This window comes from Mauremys reevesii, linkage group 8, assembly GCF_016161935.1.
Source record: "Mauremys reevesii isolate NIE-2019 linkage group 8, ASM1616193v1, whole genome shotgun sequence".
Classification (NCBI taxonomy): domain Eukaryota; kingdom Metazoa; phylum Chordata; order Testudines; family Geoemydidae; genus Mauremys; species Mauremys reevesii.
In genome coordinates, this window is record NC_052630.1 from 60,845,109 (window position 1) to 60,865,754 (window position 20,646).

Consider the following 20,646-nt stretch of genomic DNA (forward strand, 5'->3'; position numbering starts at 1 on the left):
CAGTAAGTATTAATGATAAAAATTATATGAAACCCAAAGGGACAGGAAGAGGTTCTTGGTGGGCCGACACAAACAAGTGCAACCTTTCAACATGGCAGTTATTTTTCTTTTTTCCTAAATGTCTTCATGGAAATGGTTCTTTAAATAGCAATATGTGTGTGAAGAGAGGCTCCGAGCATATTCACATGCCAGACAGAGGAGCTATGGTTATTTTCTCAACATTGCATGTGAACAAAAAAAGTCTAATGCTTTGGAATGTCTGAATGTCAAAATGCAGCATGTCATTTAGGGGCTAGATAACTGGCAAAAGTGATACGGTGTTGCAAAAGTGTCAAAGGAATTTGACAGATCCCCTTTGTTTAAGCATGGCTTGTACTAAAAAAGATTGCCACATTCTATAAAGCTAGGAGTTATGTTCTTCATTATTACAGCAGCTCTGGAGTAGTTTGTAATTACAAAGTTTATAAAAGGCTATTTTGAGATTATTTTTCAGTACCTACACAAGTCTATTAAATTTATCCTTTTATCTAGAATTTATTTTTAAACACAGTGAAAGGAACATATATAGTGCTCAGTCCCCTCATATTCTGGGACACTTCAGTATCTTTTTTTAAATGGCAAAAGTAAGAGTTCTTCCCCCAAGCTTCTTTCATCCTACAGAATTGATTTTGAATGCTTGGAGAGGCCCATGTTGTCTGAAGAAGAAACCCGAGGCGATGAAATTACCTTTGGGGTAAGTTTGTTGATGTTGGCATTGAACAACAAGCTCAGGAATCATTTTTACACTTGAGTAACATTTAACTGCTGCTGTTATCAGACGTTCTGCAGCTCCCATCATGCAAATGCTCAGGTGTAAAGGATATATAGAACAGATATGCTTTGAATGATTAGTATACTGATTTTCTTCTGGCCCTCATAAAATTAGAAAAGCTATCCACCTCTGTTTATCCCAAAATAAGTAAAGGAAATAAGAAAATGGTTCACATCATGTGAGACACTTTGTCTAAGGACCTGCATATCAGCCAAGGTCAGGTGTTCCCCTCCTCCAAAATAGAAACTCAAATGACTAAATGAGAGTATTATAATACAGTGTAGTTGTAGCTGTGTCTGTCACAGGATATCAGAAAGAGAAGGCATTGCTAATCAGCTAGGCAAAAATATCTCATAATCTGTATATAGATAAAACTTTTCTCCCTTCCAAACTAGCTGAAAAGAACTTGAAGTTACCAAGTAAGTGTGACAGCCTGTTTTCTTATGCAAAGTGACCCATTGCACTTTGTGAATGGATCAAGAGATGGACAGGGAAGCTTCAAGTTAAAAAAAAAATACTGGCTATAAAATTGAAGGTCAAATTAGACAAACTACCCCAAGCCATGTTTTCATCCCAGAGAATGGACTATATATTGTTTTCCCTATAAATCAAATATACCACAAATAATCTGTCTTTCACACCACATTAAAATCTGCATATTTGTTTGACTTGTGAGTCAGATCTACATCCTTCTATATGTGGAAAATGTCTATTGCAAGTCCTAATTAATGCAAAATGCTTATGTATAATCAAAGAATGTGTGGAGTGTGTCCTCCAGATTTAGACATTTATAAGGAATTCATTGGTTTTCATTGCAAATAATTGTTGCACTCTATGGGTATTAGAAATTGTCTAGTAAAGGAGGAAAAAATGTTAAAAGATATAAACCAGAGTATAACTTTGGTATATTAAAATAAATTGCTTAAACTGATAATAGGGGCTAATAATGAAATACAATCCTTGAAATAAATCAAATTTTAAAAGCCCCTGATAAGAAAAGGATTGAAGAAATCTGTTACACATCAGCACCATTTACTGGATACCAATGGAAATAGCAAAGAGACTGAAAGAGCTAAAACCTAAGCACTCACTTGGCATGTGTCCGATTGGAATAAGAGGGTGGCCCTGAAATGAGGGTATTTAAACTCAAGTCACTAGGTGCTCAGGAGAATTGACTGAACCCAACAAGCAGCTCAAGATTGTGTGGCTGATGCCTGGACCAGCCATGTGGAAAGGACTCTTCCCCCCATCCCAGAGTTAAGAGGATAAGAAAACATTTCAAAGATTGTATTTCCCCTTCTGTTCTTTAATATACTTAACTGTAGGTTATCTTGCTGAGATTACACTCTCTAGTGAGAGCTCAACCAACCATATTTTAGATTTAAATTTCTGTATAAATCCAAGCAAATTGTCCTGAGAGAGATTGAAAATACTAACTTTAAGCAATTGCTTTTAATATTCTAAACTTGTCCCTTTTGGATCAATCTGTCAAAAGTAAGTAACCACACTCTTCAAAGCACCTGAAAAGACAAGTGCACCCTGGCAAGTGTGATAAATGTGTTCAGTATTAAAGAACTGAGAACTAATTATCATAAGTAGATATTGGTAATTTTCATTGTTCCTTGGTATGACTGCTGAGCCTCAACCGTAGTCTCTGATAATTGTTTGCAAGACTGTATTATGTATGTTGTACACACAATTGGTTGTGTCTACACTTGGGTGGTGAACTGTTGATTATATATATATATATATATATATGTGGTTCTGGGTGAATATAAATTGTTGGTTCATTAAGAGTAAGCAAGTGTCATGAATTACGAAATACTGTTCAAATTAAAAAATGACCCAAAAAGAACCTAGAGTTGAAACTAGTAAACTAATGCTCCCTGGACCCAATAAAAAGAGATTATTCTACTGGATTCTACTATATATGACAAACCTAGTAGGTTAGATTTCAGCTGTAAAATATAACTGGCATCCTGTCAAAATTATAAATTGACCTCCTTTCAAGTTTACATAATCACTTTACTCACACATTTGCCAATTTTCAGAATCTGGGCCTATACTTATATACTATGCTATGGCTTACAGTGCCATAGTTATATGTGTGAGGTAGTTGATGAATTTTTTTAAGAGAAAATCACTTGTTTTTTTTACCATGCCAATGTTTTTAATAAAACAATCAGAGAAAGAGGAAAACAGAAAAGATCTGAAATTAGATTAAATTGTATCTTTGGAAGGATCTGGGGGTGTCCTCGTGAATCTGATAAATTCAGGTTGGCCTGGTTCAATAGAACTCATGACTTGTATGTGTTTCTATGGATTTGGGTAGGGTATATGTGCCAGTGTTGGCAATCATTTGGTGGGTTTTGAGTTTAATGTTCTAGTTATAATTTTCATCACAGCATTGAGCTGAACATATGAATCTTTGGATGGTATGAGCTTCCTCACCTAGACTGGTGTGTCATATTCAGCCGTCAAGTATACCAGTGCTAGAGTCACTGTTTGAAGTATGTTAGCGTTGGAAACCCATGTTGTGGCCATGAGTTTTCGGACAAAGCTGGTCCTTGCTTTTACCTTTTCACTTGTCTTGTTACATTCAAATACTTCAGACAGGCTCAGTTCAGATCCATTAACCACAAAAGGTGATAAAGTGGCTTCTAGGCAGCTTTGTTTATGGCATAGGCTATTACTAAGGATTTGGAAGCACTGGGGTAGAGTTTCCAGTACTGAAAGTATTCCACCATTACCATGAGGCTGCTGGAAAGAATGTTTCCAGTGGTGGTAGAACTGAGTGAAAATAGATACAAGAAAAGCACTTTCGGGCAAGGACTGTCCCTCACTCTGTGTTTGTACATTGCTAGCAGAGGGAACCCAAAGTACTACTGCAAAACTACTACTAATGAAGTGTGAAGGTTGCATTGAGTCTGTCATTTTCCACAAGATATTCATAATCCCTCCTTTTCAAAAGCAAAAGGAAGTGTGCCATTTTTAACAGTTAGCCATCTGTAAATGGCAGTTTAGATGACATTATGGCTTGCACATAAGTCTGTTACAATTATGATTTATCCTCTCATGCTTTCTTTGCTACTGACAGGTTTATGTTGAGTGCATACATCATTTTTCACTGACCGAGGGCAGAGGCTTTTCTGGATATGCCTTTGAGCATCACTCTGGGAAGGATGTAGCCAGTCATTCCCCCTTAATCATGGGCTCATTAATTGATGCTTAATGACAAGGGTGATATAACTTTGTGAAATTTACATGGGCAACAAAAGAAACAGATAACTGCAAAGCCACCAAATATCCAAAGAAAGAGCTGCTTTCTCCTTTACACAGTAAATGTACTTGAACTAAATTCAGATGTTGTAGTCTGGATTGAGTTCTCCCTTATCAGTTCTCACCAGTAATTCTATTTAAATGCGGCTAGTATAAAACAAGTGCAAGAAGAGAATCAGGCCATCTCTCTTAGAGGTTCCTTAACACTTATGCTTTCCCTGTTCCTTTATTGTACATTGGTAATCTCTGTTTTGCTCAAACTGAAGTTTTTGAAATGTAATCAAAATAATAGTTATCGGAACCTTTCAGAAAGTTCCAACACTCTTGTCTGGTGGCATTCAACATGCACTGATCACAAGGGCATCTAGTTCATATACCTCAAAAGGATAGACAATGAGCCAGAAATAGCCTCCTAGACCCTTCTTTGAGTGTGGGTGGTAGGTGTTGGAGAGATAATGTAGACTGTAACTCATAATGTAAATATTACAAATAAAAATACACACCCTATTTCAAATATGCAGGATGATCAGGCCCTAATATAGTATAAAAAATTACAACAGGAACAAGCATCTAAAATAACTACTTAGAAAAAGTGGTGTGCAGTGGTAATACCAACCTATACCATGTGAGCATTAATTGCATTCTGCACAGGGCAGGCCATGGAGGGGCAAGTGAGCAACAGCCTGCACATTATTCCATCTGTTCACAAAGTTGCTGCAAAAGCAACTGCAAACAGTCATAGGAAGCAATTAACTCAAGCTCGCAGAGGTAACACGATAAACCACGATGCGACTGGCAAGACTCCCACTTAGAAGCATGATTCTCTCACTTTGAGGCAAGGCAACAGACAGCATCTGCCCTTGCCCCAAAAGTGCATTCAGGCACCAACCCATTCCAGAAATTCCTGCGTAGAAGAGATGGCAGGGGTATAGTATGAAGGTGATGCCAGTGGAAAGAAACAGTCAAATCTACAGCTGTTTGGCCTGTGAGGAGGAGACAGTTTGGTGATGTCAAGATGGCTGGAGGGGTAGGCAAGCCCACTCCTTTTCTACATCCTCCTTTACACCTGCCTTCTGTGATCAGCATCTCCGCTGCTCCAATTGCTATTGGCCTAATTTTGAAAGGTGCTGGACAGCACTCAGTAATTCTGAAAAACTAATTTGACCTAAGTTCCCTTCCTCTTGTTGTGAATATACATGATGAGAGAGAAGCATGTGGTGCAAAGGGGACTGTTTCCTTTATGGACTGTACTGTACTCAGTTCAGTCTCCTCTGACTTCTCGTTTTGTCAGTTAACTGTTATCTTCTCCTTCACACCCAGGAAGTTTAGGCTGTATACAATTGGGAGGGAGGCTTCCCGCTGGCTGTATTAAGGAGCATAGCAGTGGGGATGAGTAAGAGCTGCACTGTCTGAAATACCTTGCAGAAGAGTTTAGTGTTTATTTATGTTTAGTTTAGTTTGGCACGTCGTACCTCCCCTTTTAATGGAATCGATACAAAAATGTGTGTGTTTTAGAAGAGAAAAAAATAAGCTGTTCTAGTGAGTTTAAGTATCAGAGGGGTAGCCGTGTTAGTCTGGATCTGTAAAAGCAGCAAAGAATCCTGTGGCACCTTATAGACTAACAGACGTTTTGGAGCATGGGCTTTCGTGGTGAATACCCACTTCGTCGGATGCAACGACGAAGTGAGTTTGTTACTGTGCCTATATTATTGTTTCAGTTTATTTCCTCTGTCCTCACCCTGCAGTGATCTAAGTGCTGGTCTGACTCATGGAAGAAGAAAATAATAATCCTTTGCACTTCTCAATCAACTATCACTGTGGATGTTAGTGGGTTATACATGATTAAGCCTCACAATACTCTGTGAGGAAGATAGTATAGTATAGAATAGAGATTGGCCAACTGAAGTTTGAGATTTTGTAGCTTTATTCAGACCATGCTGACAATAACTAATTGCTTAAAATAAATTAAACATACAATTTTTGGATTTGTATTGCTCACATGCTTGAGTGCTAGTTATCATAACACCTTCTAATATACTTTGCACAGCTGCAAAGAGCACTGTAAGACATTTGGCTAGTATTCCATATATCTTGATTTTAGAAGTTGCAGCATCTATTCAATTTAATTACTTCCCCCTACAGTATGTTACAGGTGTAACTACTTAAGAGAAGTGGTTAAAAATTGAATTCTGCTCCTCAGACAGTGTATTTTTAATGTATTTGTATCTTCTCTGTATAAATGCAAGAAAATCTTCTGTTTTAGTTGGATATAGTGGAAATAGTATGGTATGGGGTTGGTTCAGCATCCATTTTAGCATCCAGCAGAGTTCTTCAGCCTATCTAGACATGAAAATTTTTAAATTCTTTATCTAAAGAATGTCTGAATGCACAGCTGTAAGTAGCTCAAGGGAACCCAATAGACCTGCAAATTGTCTAGCCAAGGTACCATGCATTTTAAACACAGGATTTTTTTACCCTTGCAGCCCATGTTTATTGCAAGCAGTTACTCAGGATTAATCTGCAGGGTACACTTTGCCAATGGGTATGAGTTTCTTTGTTGTTCACTTTTATTCTAATGGATTCCCTCCTCCAGTTCCTATGTGTCAGGCTTCTGATTTATTTAGATGATAATCTGATAGCAGCTCCCTGAGGAGAGAGACTGCCATGCCATATCATACTTTCAATCCACTTGCTCTCTGCCCTCTGGATTCTAATCAACAAAGCAAAGTCAGTTGCACTACCATACAGTTTACTAGACTTTCTAGCCACTTAATCATTTTACCCTTATAAACATGGAACCAACTTCATGCAAAAATATGAAAGTGTGTTAGAAATAACTTTGCTAGAATAAAAGATGCAGTGAAATGACTGCTGGGGGTAATATCTAGGAAAGTTTTTTAAAGTTGTTTTCTTCTAAAAACTGGGAAAACATGCTTTATTTCAAAGAGAGTAGAGCATAGTTTTGATTTATTAATCTATTTTATCACAGTACTTTCTATCATGGAGAGAAATGCCCATCCTACCTTACACATAATGGTTTCCCTTGCATCTGTCTTGCATTAGTTTGCAGGGGATTTCATAAGAGCCTCAAACATTCCAGATTTGGCTATCTCTAGCAGATCATTCTAAACTGTTTTTTTTGTTTGTTTGTTTGTATTTGTTTTTTTTTTAATCTCTTGGTGGGTATCACTCTGTGGAAATTAGAGATGAGTGAAATTTGAAGATCTGCATTCAAGTTTGGTTTTGTTAAATATCCCCAATTTTGGATGCTTACATGAGGCTGATCCAAACCTCTTGAGTCTGTAAAACTGGCCCAAAGTATTCTGAGAACATCCTTGCTCTCTGTAATTCAATAAATCTTGTTCTGATGCTGACTCAAGTGCAAAGATATATTAAAAACATAACAAATATATCCAGACACTTCAGAAACTCAAAAAGATTCCATTCTCTCTCTCTCTCCTTTAAAAAAGTTCAGCAGTGTGGAAGAGTTTATTATGTCCAATCCAGCTTGTTTGTTACCAGTGGATATACTTACTGTGCAATCTTTAGTTAAATGACATATTTCATACAAATTTAATTCCAAAGCACTCTATGGAGTTACTGTAAATAACTGTGAGTGTACAGAGTTAAATAGCACACACTCGTGCTGCTATTATTTAAGAAGTAAGAATAGACAAGAGAAAAACACATTTTCATATGAGATTTGAAATATGGCTGAGAGCCACTCAATACCTTTCTAGATGGCAGGAGACTTTCAAGAAACAATCCCAAGCAAAACACGCAAACTATACAGGGATAGGACTAAATGGTCAGTTTTCACAATGGAAAGAGGAAAATAGTGGAATTCCCCCAAGTAGTGGGACCTGTGCTGCTCAACATAGTCATAAATGATCTGGAAAGGGGGGTAAACAGTGAGGTGAAAAAGTTTGCAGATGATATTAAATTATTCAATATAGTTAAGTCCAAAGCTGAGTGCAAAGAGTTGCAAACCGATCTAGAAGAGCAATGTTAGGAACCTTTAGAAAAGGAATGGATAAAATAGAAAATATCATATTACCACTATATAAATCCATTTGACACCCCAGGTGCCCTGTCTTTAAAAAAAGACATTAGAATTGGGAAAAAGTACAAAGGGCAATAAAAACCGTTTTCGTATGAGGAGAGATTTAAATGACTGGGCCTGTTCAGTTTGGAAAAGGGAGGAGTAAGGGGGATTATGGGAGAGGTCTTTTGAATCATGAATGGTGTGGAGAAAGTGAATAAGGAAGTGCTATTTACCCCTGCACATAACACAGGAACTAGGTATCAGGTTTAAAACAAACATAGAAGTACTTTTTCATAGAACACACATAGGAAACCTGTGGAACATGTTGCCAGGGGATGTTGTGAAGGCCAAAAGTATAACTGGATTCAAAAGAGAATGAGATACATTACTGGAGGATATGTTCACCAATGGCTGGCCCTTAGGCAAGATGGTCAGGGATGCAACACCATGCTCTTGGTGTCCCTAAACCTCTGACTGCGGTAAGCTGGGACTGTCAACAGGGATGGATCAGTGAATAATTGCCCTGTTCTATTAATTCCCTCTGAAGCATCTGGCATTGGTCACTCTCAGAAGGACCATTGGTCTGACTCAGTATGGCCATACTTATGTTCTTATATAGCTCCTGTAAGGAACTGTAATAGTCACATCACAGAAAAGGAAACTGCATTATTGTTTGTATTACAGTAGCACTTAAAGATCTCAACCAAGAATGGGGTCTCATTGTACAAGATGTTCAAACATACAGTAAATGATAGTCTCTGCCCCCCAAAAGCTCATGCTGTATATAGACAATAGGTGGAAACAGGAAGTAGTATGCCCACATTTTACAAATGGGGAATTCAGGCACAAGGAGATTATATGACTTGCCCAAACTCTCTGTGACAGAGATGGAAGTAGAACCTGGATCTAGGCTGAGCAGGAAATATTTTCCCCATCCAGTGATAATTGTCAGGATTTCAAAATTTTCCTTCTACACATCAGGACAAAACAATCCTTTTAAAAGTTGTAATGAACAATGAGAGATTTACTCTACACTAGCCAATACCCTGGGGGTTAATGCACTCTATTCACCCTACATAGCTCATGTCTCATAGTTCTAGCTGCCTGTCCAGGCTTTAATGATATGGGAGTGGGAGATACAGTGGCCCAAATTGCAGAGCTTCTCTCCCCTACTGCTGCCTCTTTCCCAATCTCTCCAGTTTAGCTGGGGTCTCCTACCATGGAGAGCTGGAAGCTGGAAATACTGACTGATCTCACATTGTGATCCTGTGTACCAGAGAGAGAAGGCAGTCTCCCCATGGATCCAGTCTGCTTGTTCCCTGGATAATCCCAGTTAAATTATAGTATAGTTGCTTGGGTGAGAGACGAGGGGAATACTAATTACATTAGCAGACATTTTAATAGTCTTGTTACCTGTTTTTGTTGTAATTTTGATTTTTATTTTTGTAATTATTTTCAAGGTACTTAGCTTTTGTAGATTTCCCCACACAGCAATCAATGTTACTGATGGTCACCGCCATGCCGTGGCATCGGAGATGCTGCAAAAATTCCTATTTTGGCTTTGTCTAGCTTTGTCACAGGTGACAAGGGCATAGATTTAGTACAATATGACATTGGAATCCTGAAGACGTTCTTTATCCATCTGACTTGAGTACGGGATGTATTGTTACCCATTGACAGTAATGGGTAAATCTCAGACTAAAATTTAACAGCTCTTCCCCACTCTTATAGCCAGAGACTCTAGCTTGCTCAGGTAGCACAAAAGGAGTGAAGATTGCCCCTAACTCACTTGGTGCATGCGGGGTTCCTCAGTGGCCATAGCTAGTTTCTATGTTCCTTCCCCAGGAAGGAGAACATAGGGGAACAGGGAAGGGCATGTGGAGAGGAGGAATGGGCCAGAAGACAGTGCACTTGGCTATCCCCAGCTGGCGGATGGCCCCTCAGTTATCTTTGCCAGCTGGTGCTAGAACCCCCAGGCTGCTCTAACCCATACTGAGGCTTTGGACAGAGAATTGGGTAGTTGCAATCAGCCCAACACAGAATAGCAGAAAAATTGGCTCCTAGTCTCCATGCTGGTTTGTAGCTATCCCTTGGAATCTCTACCCATTACAGACTCTTGAGGCATGACCTGTTTTTCAAACTGCATTCAGCCTTGATTTATGCAATTTCTGCCTCTCTTGTTTTTGACAGGAGTTCTTGGTTTTTAATGGGTAGGCGAATGACAATCTTAGTAACCAAATCTCAGTTTAACATTCTCTCTTGCAGGCAAAGATTTTTAAAGTGTCTTTGCAGAACATTCTTTTCTTATAAAGTCTCCAGATGAGTGGAATCTTTTCACTAAGATGTCATTTTATTTCATTTATAAGCTCCTATTTTGCCCAGCATGACCCTAATACCAGATCTGAGTCATTATGTCAACCCTAATATTACTTATTCACATTAGATATTTCAGTGTATCTATTTCCCCCTCGTAATATTTTTTAGGAAATCAGTATGGTTTCTCTGGATATTATCTGACACATAATTTGTTCAGATTTCTAACATTCAGTTTAAAATACCATCCCCAGGATTGTGGGGCTTGAATTATAAAAATGGTCTATAATGACTTCCCAATTTTTTTTCTATAAAATTCACATCTAGATGATGTATCCTTTTGTAAGGGCACAGATGGACAGAAGTCTGTCTGGCCTTGTCCAGTTTCATTATCTTTTGATCCTGGGTGAAATGTACTCTGGCAACAGCCAGTACAATATCTGTTATTTTCTCCCTATTCATCTTGAGATGCGCTTCTATTTTCCAGTCAGTTGGAAAAGCTCTCTGAGCAAGACCACCAGTCTTTCAGGAGGCTACTTATATAGCACAATGTCAGAAAGGCTCATCCTGACAAAACATGTAATGCTAAAGCTAGTAGTCACCTGTGAAGTACTACATATGAGCTTAATGCTGATCTCAATTACATCAGCCTATAGTAACTCCACTAAGTCAATCGAGTGACTTGCACTGGTTAATTGAAATCAAAATCTGGCTCTGTTTTGGTAATTCAGCATTTACCATGTTGACTCTGTCATAGGCACATCTAGTATCTTTGTAGTGGACAGATGACCTTCTGGGGCATAATCCCCTGGTCTTTATTTTGGCAGGAATCCCTTTTGAATTAATGGGAGTTTGCTTGGCTCAAATAGGCATCGAGGATTGGATTAACTAATAGTTTAGGCTACCCTAGGAAGACACAAACTTATCACTTTGTTAGATAAGTTTGGAAATTTTAACTTTTTTATTATTAGGGACTGCAGTTAAAATAACAGAATAATCAAGAAATGTCACACCTTAAATTCTACTGAAAAGGGAACCTCAAGAGAGTGAAAATAATTAAATAAGAAATGTTTGAAGTACACAGTCTAAAACTTTCTACATTGTTCCCTCCTCCCCCAATTCCCAGCACATAAAAATATGACTGGACACAGATAATTTTCTTTTTGTATTGTTTGTTTTATTTCTAGTAGATAATCTTTCTGGAAATTAATGTTTCAATTAATGAAACCACAAATAAAAATAGTAAACACACTGGCGAATGTTCAGTCATTGTTACTTTATAATGTTACTTTTTAATGAAAAAAACAAAACAGCAGAAAGATTTTAAAAAGTCGCTGGTATTTACAATGATCATCTTCTTAAAAGCTAAATTAAATAGATCTTGGTAACTTTTGATTAAAAGCCTATTTTGAGAATTTATATAATGTAAATGGTTATCACGCATCATAATGCATGGAGTGTGCACATGCAATATATATCATACCAATATATTTCAGTTTCTTAACTTCATTATATAGTTTAATAATTCAATGTATACTTAAAAGTATAAATCAGTAATGGATATAAAGTCAGTCATATCACTTGATTTGGTTGAATGAGTGATGTTCTCTCAATCTTAGGACATGGTTGCTCAAATGGAACATGTCTGATCATTCATCTCCTAATTGATCACCATTCCAATAATTATCATAGGAATCTTTGCCACATTGGATAGAAGAGGAAAAACCTTCCATATGGTATTGCAAGACATCACATTGGTAATGTATTCATTTAACTGAACTGGTCAACTTTGAACTAAATATTCCAGGATGAAAGGATCACATTTAATTTACAGAAAAGTAATTCCAGTTGAAACCAAACAGCTTGATGGAGTTTTGATTTGTCTTTACAATACTGATCAATAATGAACGGTAAGAAGGGCTAAACTAAGACCATCTACAGGTGATATAACACTTCATACTGATTATGGAGCTACATAACCAAAATGACTGTACATCAGTTTTAAAGCCTTACAGATAATAGACTATTCCAAAAATGTGTGCTAAGTCCCATTTTGTAAAAACACAACATCATAGCTTTGTAGAATGAAACATTGGGGGAAAACTATGATGTCAGTTACATTTATGGAAACACATTGCAATTAATGGGTTTAGATGAGTCCTAATGAGTACAGAATTTGGTGCATGAAGTACAATTTCCCCTGTGAGTATTCCAAACAGGTCATGTGTATTCCATTAATTTGTGTATGCCTTTAGGTTATGGAATGTATACCACATGTGTGTGTTTTTGTTTGTTTGTTTTTTACTACTAGAGGTTCAATAATACAAAGTGCTGAACACTAATTCCTGGATCCATCAAAGTATTTAAGTTTGCACTTAATTTAAGCATGTTAATAGTCCCAGTGAGTTGAGAATCAAGCCTTAGGACTAAAACCTTCATGAAACCAGTAGGAGTAGGTAGTTCACTACCACCTCTGTGAATCAAACCCAGTAGATCACTCACAACTATCATAGAGGTTAAGTGATGGCACATTAAGACCCAAAATTTTCCAGTGCTCTTTAATTTGGAGCGTTTTAATTTTTATTTGTCCAAACGGAGTTATCTGGGACCTTATTTTTAGACATGCTGAACACACAGTTTCCAGTGAAACTGTGGGCCTAACCTTCTTAAAGCCATATGCTGCTGATGTTCTTGAAATTTACTTCTATCTGACTATCCTGTTAATATTATTGCTAGTTTCCAATTGTGTGATCATAAGGGTTTGAGTCTCTGGTGACTCCATGCTGTATTCCAAAAACTTGGGGATATAATTAAGGCTAAAAATCTATTGCAGATTCTGTGATTTTACGAGACCTCTGTGACTTATTGCCTGGTCCTGAGCTGTGGGGCTCTGGCTTCAGCCCTGGCAGCAAGGCTGAAGTCCAAACCTAAATCCTGCCACCTGTAATTTAGCTTCACATGGGCCCCTGTGGCAGGGGGACCCAGGCAGTTGCCCTGCTTGCTACCGCCTAATGCCAGCCTTCTGTACATTTCCATGATTTATTGTTTATTACCCGTGTCCTATCCTTGACTTTAAATAAAAATACCAATGCCAATAGCCTTAGATACAATGGAGAGAGCATTACATTGTTGCTGATCAGTTGTCCAAATTCACAAATTATGTATATCCTTTATGGGCACTGAATTCCAAAGCAATTAAGTCTTCTGTGAGGGGGCAGATGTGTGTAGGTCAAGTTCTGAGCAGCCTGTGATCACACTGGAGAAGTGGTTACTTACTAAATATAATGTAGTAGTGTAAAATACTTGAGGATGCTTTATGGTGCCCACTTGGGACAGGTGGTCCCTAAATAAATGTGGTTTTGAGCACAGGGTCCTCTGTCATTTAAAATGCAGTTCTCCTATATAGTCAGCCATGTATATTGGTGTCACTTGCCTAATAAGAAGTGTCAGTGTTCCCGGCATAAAGGTGAGAAGATCATTAAGCTAAACAGTTCAGTCACCCTATGGACATGTGAGGTGACACTCTCAATTAGACAAGTTATGTCAATGTACCTCAATTTATATTTTACAAATGTTTTTTATTATAGAGGCACTCATCAGAAGAGATGTACAAGGATCTCAGCTGCATAGAAATAATTGATTCTAATTATTTCTTCCTTCCCTCCCCCCTTACTTTTCCCTTAGTCAAACTTCTTTGGTTTGGCAACTCAAATCTGGTTGATCTCTGGGGTAACAGCAAAGAGTGTGTTGACAGGAATGTTTACTATCTCTGTTTGGCATTAGCTTAACATACTTAGCCATGCAATCTGCCATAATACAAAACCAAGATCTCACCATTATTATAATAGCTGTCTCCACTCAGTTTCATGTGCTATGGCCATACTATATTCTGACTTGTAACCTTTACCCAAATGGGAGTGGAAATAGACTGGGAAAACTCTTGCTTTCAGTTACTGACATATGATCTTGCTGGACAATGAGGCTCGGATGGAAACGTTACTTGAAGGGCCAAATTATCATGATGTTCTGAGAAGCTGGTAATTTATTTTGGTGCCTAAATGGGAGCTGAGATCTTTTGAAAATCTGGCCCTGATTGTGGATGTTGAACATTTTTTTAAAAGCCCAACTTTCTTCAAGTGCTACAAAAAGAACACATGCTGAAACACTACTTGATTTTTATTTGCCCCTTTCATTCCCCCAACCTTAATGCTTGAACTCTTGACCTCAGCAAGGTTGAACAAGATTTACCCATTGACTAGATAGAAGCAAATCAATTTCCTTGACCTTATTGTGACAATGTCCTTATTTCTTGTAACACAAGACACATGCTTTGCACTCTTAGATGGCTATCCCTTCACCCGCTCTCCTGGTTCTTGTCATACAGACAGAAAGCAGAAGACCAGACATCCGAAGTACAGGCAATGCAATGTTTATTGGGGTTTGTTTCCAGCAAGCATGTATACCATAACTCTGGTGCCACAGAGTCTCGTTTCCCAGTGTTCTGTCACCCACCCCGCTCCCTCAGCAGGCATAATTATACCTGAAATTCATGCCCACAGTCCCACTTCTTACAATTTTATGGTCATGTTCTGTTCCGGGGCGTCATGGGTCTGGGGTCTTCATCCCACTTCTTTTGTACCCCATGGGAGGGGTAAGTAGTGAGGTTGTGCTAGGGTCAGGGGCAGGCATTTCTCTGGTCTTTTAGTGTTTTACCTTCCCCCCAATTCCTCCTTGCCCCTCCCGACTGGTTGCTTGACCTTGCCTTGAGATAGGAGTTGAGGCAGTCTTCAAGTGTGCACTTATATATTATACTCCCACCACACCCAGTAACACTTTAACTGCTCTTATCTGTTCCCATTATACTAAGAAACACATGTGGCTAGGCGGAAGCAACATACATAGTATCTTTGTCCTTTGTTTACACATATTAGTAAGAATGCATGTATATCAAACAGGCAAGCAAAACTCAGAATACTATCTCAGGAGAAAATACAGGCCTGAATCCTACATTGTCACTAGTACTCCTAACATGGACTATTAAGAGATTGGGCACTAAATTATTAGAGAGTTAGAATCTAGTTCAGTTCAGTTATTTAGTTAATTTAGATTAACTGTTGCTTCTGCTGCTAGATCTAGCTAATCAGTGGTGGTGGAGGAGGAGATTATACTGTGCATACTGTTGCTGCTGGAACTTCTCTATTATTTATACCTTACAATTAATTATGAATAATATCTTCCATTTATAGTGCAGCTTTCTTTCCAAAGTGCTTTACAAACTGAACAGGCCCGCTCCCACACCACTGAAATGCAGTAGCTGTTTAACAACAAACTGCAACATAACATAACAGGGAAGGCACTGAATTCAGGGGAAGCTTCAGGGATAATTTACGTAGGCACAAAGTAATTCCTCAAACTAAAATTTGATAAGAAATGGAAGATAAACTTACAAAGAGCACCAAAGAATCTGTTGTACTGGGTGACTACAGGTTGTCAGCTTCTCTGTTTTTGGTCTCATCCAAAAGATATCAACCTAGTCCCTTCCCACCCCTGATTTTGATGGGGAAAGCGCTACTTGCTGCAATGAGTAGTTTGTTGGAGGCCTTTTACCCAAATGCCACATGACATATGACACACAACATGACCTGCCTAATATGTGAGAGCTGACAGGATTACAGCACAAGGTTGTATGGCTTCTTGTTGGTAGCGCTATTACTCCTAAGAGCTTTGGCTTTGTTTTGTCTTGCAACTTTTCTCCCAGCTATTACAAGCTTAAAAAATGAGATACACAAATATCATAACCAACATTATTTCATAAGTATAACAGCTTCTGCTGTTTTTCCTTTGGGCATGGCTACACTTGCAGATGTAGAGCGCTATGAGTTAAACCCACCTTCGGAGAGCACAGTACGGAAAGCACTGCAGTCTGTCCACACTGACAGCTGCTTGCACACTGGTGTGGCCACATTTGCAGCAGTGGCATTGGGAGCAGTGCATTATGAGCAGCTATCCCAGCATGCAAGTGACTGCAACGTGCTTTTCAAATGGGGTGTGTGTGTGGAGAGTGACAGGGAGTGTGTTGTGTGTATGTGAGGGGAGAGAGTGTGGGTTTTGGGGTGTCTGAGAGCATGTCAGCATGCTGTCTTGTAAGTTCAGACAGCAGCAGACCCCCCCTTCCCCTCGCCGCTCTCTCTCACACACAGCATTCCACACTAATGGCTTGCATGCCAGCTTGCAGAAATAGAGCTTTTAAAGGGCATTTCTGCATTTCTATAGGAGTTCAAAACAATGACAAGAGTGGCCACTTGACTTAAGGGGATTATGGGACATTTCCGGAGGCCGATCAGAGCACAGTAATGCAACACCTCATTCACACTGACGCCCGTGCGTTGTAGTCAAGGCGCAACAAACATTATTCCTTTCACCAAGGTGGAGTACCAGCAGTGCTGTAGCATCGGAGACAGAGCCCTCTACGTGCCTTGCCAGTGTGGACAGGGAGTGAGCTAGTGCACCTGGGTCTCCTTATTGCACTGTAACTCGCAAGTGTAGCCAAGCCCTTTGTCATTGTGGATACTCGTACCATCCTATAAATCTGATGGCTGCTCAGAGAATTCCCAGGCTTGAATATACTAGTTTGAATAAAAGAAATGTCCTCCAGAAGTTTGCTCATCTTCTCTATGTTTGCATGTGTATCTATGTAGGCTTTATTATGCAAGCTCTTTTACAGAGTCCTTATCAAAATCTGCTGTTCGTGTAAGCTCAGTTCAGATACATGAAATTATGTTTAACTAAAGCTGCAATCAATAATGCAAATATCCTGCTAATTCAAGGGAGTATGTTCAAATGATTATAAGTTGTAGGAAGTAAGTGTGTGTGTGTGTGTGTGTGTGTGTGTGTGTGTGTGTGTGTGTGTGAGAGAGAGAGAGAGAGAGAGAAACACTTTTTTGCATGCATGTATACTTTAACTATACCTCCACAAGAGGCTTCCCATTACAATTAATTACCGTTCACTTTGAGAGGAAACTTTCCACCACCATTACCCCAACTGCAATCTTGTGTGTGCACATACATGCATTTAAATTGTGCGTAATATATTTCATCTGACATGATTTGTGCCACCTTTCTGATAACATCCTAGGAATACACTTGCTCTACCTACAGCTTTTCATGAGGAATGATTCCATTTGCAGCTGTTAACTCACAATTTCTTGGACTGATGTTCTGTCTGGCACAGTGAGCTGTTTAAAAAAACACACACAAAGCAAACACATAACTGATAGAAAAGTTTAACCACTTGCCTGTGGCTTTACTGTTCATTACTAAAAGCAAAGCATTCCCAGCACTTCAGGTGAGCTATTCTGTCTGAATACCAATTAAAACCTGTTTAATGTAACAGTGAAAAAGGTACTCCAATTCATCACTTTGGTAGTAACAGAATGACTCTTTCTTAATAAGTCCTTGCTTTTAGAAACCAGAATATTTATAAGAGCATTATTAAATTCCTGTGTAAAAATAGCTGGTTAGGAGGAAAAATAGTAGTCAAACAAGTAAGATTAGTTGTCTGACCAATAAGGATTCATACACCGAGTTTGTGTTTTGTCTTAATTAGTTTGTGTCAAGTTTCTGTAGGCAGTGAGCCATGAACAGAGCAGAAATTGTTTGTATTGACTTGAAGGAAAAGAGAATAGTCAGAAGACAGCATATGGACCTAGAGGCCCCAACCTACCGTTGTGCTAGGTACTGTCCATACACATCATGAGAGAGTACCTACCCTGAAGAGCTGACAGTGTCAACGTGTAAAACAGGCAAATTTTGGAAGGAAACAAATATGAATATCCTTGTTATATAAGAGGAAACTGAGGCACAGAGCATTTAGATGACTTGCCCAGGGTGAAATAGGAACTTTGCAGCAACACTGGGAATTGACTCCAGAGCTCCTGAGTCCTATTCCAGTGCCTTAACTTCAAGACCAAAACCATACCGTGACTAGTTGTTGTACACTTGGCCCTTGGACACAGTGGTGGTTCTTGTATAACATCCAACGTGGCACTAGCAACAGCAGTGTCTGCCTCTAAACTATTCAGTAGCACTGACTGGTTTTAGGTGCACACTAGGTGGCATTACAACAATTGTTCCACTTCGCTCTCAAGAACTGTGTTATGTCTGAAGCGGGAGCAGTAAGTAATACCTCCCAGTACTCCTGCACACACACATATACACACACACAGGACTTTGTCTTAAATATGATGCACACTTGTAATGTGTGTAAAGATTTTGTGTCTTTCCAGTTGTGCCACGTCCGTATCAATTTAATTAAAAGAAGAAAGGGAAAATATTATGCATTAGTGGTGTCTCATCAATCAAATGTCATGCAGACACTTTTCATTTTTCGTTGCCTTATTTATGAAGTTAAAGAAACTTCATAAGCAAAATTCGAGAAATCACACAAATGGGGTTGGCCAGATTTAGCCCTTTTGTGACTCTACTGCTTTCAAGGATGGATTTGTCCCAGAATACTAGAATATCTCATTCCAAGAGCTTTTCATTCCAATCTCAATCACATTGTCACAAATCTGTCCATGGCAGAATGTCCTCTACAGGAGCTACATCAGTCAGAAAACAAGGTAAAGGTGGCAAAGAAACCTGTAGGATCCTGTGGGCCCCTCTTACTTCAGAGGGCCCTAGAAGTCACTTCAGATTTCACTGGGGCTCCAGTGCAAGTCTCAGTCTTTTAGTTCAGGGACTCTGCAACCTCTTTCTGCAAGGCCAGAAGCTCTGCTGGCTGTCAGCCTTCTTTGGGCTGGAGACGCTCAACAGTAGTATACTCCCTTCCCCAGGTGCCCCTATCTGAGTGGAGTTCCCGCTTTTAACTCCTCCTCTCGTCCTGGCATGATTGTCAGGTGCAGAGGGCCAGGGCCACTTCAGCCCACGGTTTTCTGCAACTAGAGGGTTGCCAACTTTCTATTTGCAGGAAACTGAGCACCCTTGCCTTGCTCCATCCTGCCCCTTTTCCAAAGCCACACCCCTGCTCTCTCCACCCCCCTCCCTCCATCGTTCGCTCCCCCCCCACACTCGCTCACTTCACTGGGCTGGGGCGGGGGGTTGGGATGCGGGAGGGGGTGTGAAGGTGAGGGCTCCAGCTGCGGGTATGGGCTCTGGGGTGGGGCCGGAGAAGAGGAATTGGGATGCAGGAGGGGGGGAGGGCTCTGTCTGGGAGTGTGGGCTGTGGGGTGGGGCCGAGGGTGAGGGGTTTGGAGTGCAGAAGGGGGCTCCAGACTGGGGCAGAGGGTTGGCGTACAGGAGGGGGTGTGGGCTCTGGCATGGGGCTGGCGATGAAGGGTTTGGGGCAGGAGTGGATTTACCAAGAAACAACAGGGCCCCCAAGTACGGGGTCCCGAAAATGCAGGACAAATATCTGACAACATGTCCTCAAGTCCTGGCCGGCGGCATAGCGGGCCTCAGGCAGGCAGGCTGCATGCACGCCTTGGCCCCACGCAGCTCCCGGAAGCAGCCGGCTGCTAGCATGGTGGGGAGGGGAGGTGGCTCTGCGCACTGCCCCTGCCCTGGGCAGCACACAGAGACCTGCTGACCCCCTCTCCCCAAGGGGCGCCCAGAGACGTGCCAGCAGCAGGGCTGAGGCAACTCCCTGCCCGCTCTGCCTTCCTTCCTCTGCACCACTTTGCTCCCAGATGCAGTCGGCATGTCCCTTCGGCACCCGGGGGGAGTGTGTCTCCATGCGCTGCCCCCACCCTGTGCACTGACTCTGCAGCTCCCATTGGCCAGGTACTGCAGCCAATGGGAGCAGCAAGGGTGGCGTCTGTGGGCAGCAGTTCATGGAGACGCCCTGCCCCACCACCTAGGAGCTGCTGCCGGAGGGGTGTGTGTGCCAGTTGCTTTGGGAGCCGCAGCGCCCAAGGTAAGCGCAGCCTCCCTACCCCTTAAGCCCCTGCCCCAAGCCAGACCCTACACTCCACACCCAAACTTCCTCCCAGAGTCTGCACCCCTCACTTCTCCTCCCACACCCCAACCCCCTGCTCCAGTCCAGAGCCCGCACCCAGCATCCAAACTTCCTCCCAGCGCCCGCCCCCCTGCACCTCATCCTGCACCCCAATCCCCTGCCCCAATCAAGGTCTCTCACTTTATTTTCATTTACTTCTCATTACTTATAATATAGGAGGAGGAGGAAAGAAAAATAGAATGA

General features: G+C 40.5%; 1 long non-coding RNA gene across 1 annotated transcript in view; it reads right to left on the reverse strand.

Annotated features, from left to right (window-relative positions):
* The window catches only part of LOC120369797, a 52,624-nt gene extending 34,940 nt beyond the window's left edge, over positions 1-17,684 (reverse strand). The window contains exon 1 of the long non-coding RNA XR_005583439.1: positions 17,648-17,684. This is a non-coding gene — a long non-coding RNA (uncharacterized LOC120369797). The remainder of the gene's footprint in view (positions 1-17,647) is intronic.
* Between the last annotated feature and the right edge of the window lie 2,962 nt (positions 17,685-20,646).